Below are 4,700 nucleotides of genomic sequence, written 5' to 3'. Positions count from 1 at the left end.
CTAATTTCTTCAAACGGGTTTTCGATCCCTTGTTCATTCTCTTCGCCTTCAGGAACACCTATGATGCAGTGTTGTTTCTCTTCATGTTGTCACAGAGGTCTCTTAGAGTTCCCTCAGTCTTTTTGAGGCTCTTTTAATTTTGCTGCTCTGCTTCTGTGCTTATGTTTATCTTGTCTTCTAAATCGCTGATTTGATCTTCTGCTTCATCCAGCCTGCTACTGATTACTTTTAGTGCAGTCTTCATTTCTGACATTGTATTTGTCAATTCTGACTGGTTCATTTTTATAATTTCAATGTCCTTTTTGATGCTTGCTATCTCTTTATTTAGGTACTCATTATGACTATCCATTGTTGCTCTCAGATCCTTGAGCATCCTAAAAATCATTATTTTAAACTCTGTAGTTTGGTTACTTCCATTTCATTTAGTTCTTTTTCTGGAGATTTCTCTTCTTGATTTATTTGGGTCATATTTCTTTGTCTGCTCATTTTGTCTGTGTATTAGGTAGCACTGTCTGACTTTGAAATTTTTGTGGTGTCTTTTTATGAGGAAGATGGGCTTGGTGTTCCAGGCCACCTGTTTTCCTTTTCCTAAGAATGCTTATTGAGGGTACTATTTTCTCTCCTGTTGTTTGTGAGTATTGAATGCTGTTGTGAACCAGTATGGCAAGTTACTTTGTTGGTTTCAGGTGGGAACGGTGGAGGATTAGAAAATAAACACAGAAAGAAAAAGGATGGGATTGTGAGGTTTTATGGTGACTGATGGCCTACTGTTGGGCAAATAAGTTTGCGAAATTTGTATTTTCTGGGTTTTCTCTCTTTTATTGTTAAAAACGGCACTGCCTACATAAATGGCTGCTGCCATGTGATAGTGTTGATTGCCTTTCTGTTTGGGAAGGGACTTGGTTATGCTAATGTGCTGAAGGAAGGGCTTTCATGCCAAAAAGTTTTAAAAGGAGGAGCTAGGAAGACATTTTGGGGAAAGGAGACCACATTTTTTGCAGGGGAGAGAGGTCACGTGGTTGCAGAGGAAGAGGCATCCAAAAATGGAGGCATGCAGAGGGGACTGAGTGAGGCTGGTGAAGCCTTTAATTCTAGGGAAAAAACTGAAAAGATTCTTCTGGTTGTGGAACCGGAGGACATGTGAATGGGTTTTTGTGCCCATGTGTATTTTCTTGCCCGCTGGTTGCGAGCAGAAATAAAGGATGGCCCACCAGTTCTTGGCTCCACTGTTTCATTGTGATCTATCCAAATCAAATGGGAACCTGCATGGGTTAGGCGGCTGTGACAGTGGCCTTGGCTACTGGCTGTACACCTACCAAAAAGCACCTGTACTTCCAAAAGCTTTATTTTTATAGTGTAAAGCAAAGTCATTTGCAAATCAAAGAGGGCTCAGATACAAAGTCACATTTCCCAGGCAAAATAAGAATTCTTCCCAGAGTCTAAGAACCCCACCCCCACCATGTATAACATCTTAACTTCACAAAACAAAGGATAAAAGAAAACTGCCTCCAGTCTCTTCGAGGAACATGGGGGATAGAACTAGTAGAAACTATCCAGCATCACAGCTAACATAGAGGTGTGAGGAAAGCATGTAAATTGCCTTTATCAATTTAAACAAACAGTCAGAGGTTGTGGGGAAGAGGTAAGTTGCCTTTAGCAACTTAATCAAGTAAGTGAGGTAGGGGGGTGGGTAGCAAGGACCCTGTCAACTTACTGCCAGTCCCCCACACCTCTGTTCCCCAAAAATCTAAACTGCAAGGACCTGTCAGCTTGCAGTCTCCAACAGAATGCAGTTGGTCCTTTTGTGAGAATGATTATATATATTTTCAGGTTGGCTGGCTCTAAGGGTCAGCCTTCATCATGTGTATAAAATACTGTTCAATGTCTGTCCTGTTGGGCATATTTATTCTCCAGAGTGTTTGGTGCCTGCTAGACTTCTCCTTTGGGCATGCTGCTTGTGTAGTTAGCTGAGTCTAGGGTTGGTGCTATCTGCCACCCACTACCAATTGCGTTGGTTCTAGGTCTTCTTGGGTTGGCATCAGCTGTTGTTTGTAACCTGCTGTGGGCTACCTGTTTGCAGTTACTGCTCTTTTTGCTGTTTGTGTCTGCATTTTCTGTGCCTGGGTAGTGTGGGAGGGGCCAATCTGTGTATAAGAATTAGCTTCCTCCTTCTTAGAGATGACAGCAGCCCCGTAAAATCCCAAAACTCTGTCAGATTTGCCTCCACTTTTCAGCTGTTCCACCTCCTCTTGCAGCTGCCTGGTCTTCACACAGAGCCTTCTGTTGAAAGACTGTAGTGTGGGCTCAGACTGGCCTCACCCAACCAACCCTTCTACAGGTTGCAAGCTTGTTGGGTTAGGGCAGCTGAGGTTGGAAATATAACATTAGTGGGACCCCCTACTTCAGGGGTCTTTTGGTCAGGAGCTCAGTACAGGGAATGTGGCCCCTATTCTACAGCTTAATGCCTCCGCCACTGCTGGATATTCAAATTTTATTTCTCCCCAACAAGGTGAGCAGCAGGTTCAGATTGAGTGGGGCCAACAGTCCCCTCTGCAGAAGTTTTTACAGTTGGTGAAACCCTGGTCTCAGGGAGGAAGACTGAGAGAATCCTCTCCTGGGGCTGACTGTGCTCCCCCCCAAAGTGGCTAAGCCCCTCAACCAGATCCAACAATAGAATCACAGGGCCCCATACTTTAAAATGTCCATGCTTCAAGCCTCTCTCCCTTCCCCTGTAGAATCTAGCCCAATGGGACAAGACATCCAACACCCAGGCAGTTGACTGTGAAGCTGGACCCTATCCAATGTACATGAGCCTCTGTGCTAATCACATAGAGTAGAACTCACCTCAGCTGGGCCAGGTGTGAGGAGCCCTTCCTTAGCATATCTCTCTAGTAAAGGTTGTTACATCCTAAACTGATGTTCTTCATAGCTGGCCATTGGCTATGTCAGCTCTAGGCCTCCCTGGCAGGAACCTGGAGCAGATCAGGGTGAGACACTGCCCATGACTGGCCCTCAGCAACCTTTTTGGAGCTACAAGCAATCCAGAGTTTATGGCTGCCTCTGCTGGGCCTAGGTGCACATGGAAATACCAGCTGGACACCTAGGCTGGCTTTTACTTACACTGGGCCTGGCAGAAAGTCTGCATAAAAGGCCACCCTCCTGAAGCCTCTGTGTGCTGGCTGCTTGTTGGACTTGGCCACTGAAAAAACCTCTAGTACAGTCTAGGGACTGTAGCAATTCAGGATTAGGAAAGGTGGTGGGTGTGGCTTCACCTCTTGGCTCCAGGTGTTAGTCTGTCCAGACTTTTTTCACAGACCTCATTAGGGTGTGGCCTCTGAGACCCAGAGATCTGGTCTGCCCGGTGTCCAGACAGTCTCTCATGAGGCGGAAGCATCAGTCTTAGACTGGGGAGTATGTGGTGGAAAATCCAGTCTTAACACCACAAAACTTGAGTCACTGACATGCCCCTGTTCCTGGCTTCTCAGAACTACCCAGTCTCCATGATTGGGGTAGCAGAGACTCCGAGGTCAGAGCAGTTGTTTTTCCCCAGGGTGATACAGCTTAGAAGGGACTGCTCCATTCAAGAAAGATGGCAACTGTAGTATTGGAGAATGACTCAGCACAGGAGTTCCTATGGCTATCCCTCACAGTGTCTCTCCCTGGGCCTCCAACTTTACACTCTCCTTATGCAACTGTAGTCCTCTCAGCTCTCCCTCCACTGGAGCCCCAGGTAATTGGCTGTGACCACAATTTTATGCACTGGCTCTTTAAGACAGAGCCTGCATCTCTGAGAGCTCCATCTCTTTCTTGCAGACAGAAACTCTGGTTCTGTTCACCTCCAAATGCTGTCTGGCTGCCTCTTCTAGGCTCTGGGGCTCTTGGCTGGAGCTCCGTGCCTGGGGCTTTGGACCTACACCTCTCAGGATACCCTCCCCACAGTGAAAGTCCCTCCGGACCCTCAGCTGCCACTCACTTCTGGGTGCAGGGCAGCCCTTTCCACATCTCTGCCCTTCTTAACAGTTTCGGTCTGGCTTCTTCTGTGATCCTAGGTTATGGACTCCTCTTCGTTTAGTCCAAAGTTGGTTTTTCAAGATGATTGCTCTTAAATTAAGTTGTTATCCAATTTGGTCCTGGGAAGTGGCAGTTGGAATGTGCACCACCTTGCCATCTTGGAATCTCCCTGATTTTAGTAATTTATAACATTTAATAATTCTATCAGGGACTAAAATTTACCTAATGATAATTTATATAAAAATAATCTACTAATTTAAAAAGTAAGAATCCAATAAAATATTTATGTAAAAAAACATTTTCAATGATCTACTACTTGGTAATTATTGATTTATATAACCACCTGAGGGAAGGAATCTATATCTTTTTATATTTGACATCTAAAATATTCTTGGTACAGAGTGAATGTTTAATAGATAATTGTTGAATAAATAAAATAATTAAAAAGTTAAAAAATCTTTTATTTAATAAAGAAGGTCCCTAAAAGAGAATTCAACTTAAAAATACTTTGTTAGGCTAGTCTTACTATTATCTAAATATAAAGTAATAAAAATGCTTGTCTTTAACAATATCCCCTGAATTTAAAGGTCTTTGGCAGCATACTTTAGATACCGAATACTGTATGCTCATAACCTTTACCTTAGCAATTATACTTTTGGCATTCAACTCTGAAAATGTGTTAATAAAAA

The sequence above is a fragment of the Saccopteryx bilineata genome, chromosome 6 (genome assembly GCF_036850765.1).
Source record: "Saccopteryx bilineata isolate mSacBil1 chromosome 6, mSacBil1_pri_phased_curated, whole genome shotgun sequence".
Lineage (NCBI taxonomy): Eukaryota > Metazoa > Chordata > Mammalia > Chiroptera > Emballonuridae > Saccopteryx > Saccopteryx bilineata.
This window is presented reverse-complemented; position numbering follows the sequence as displayed.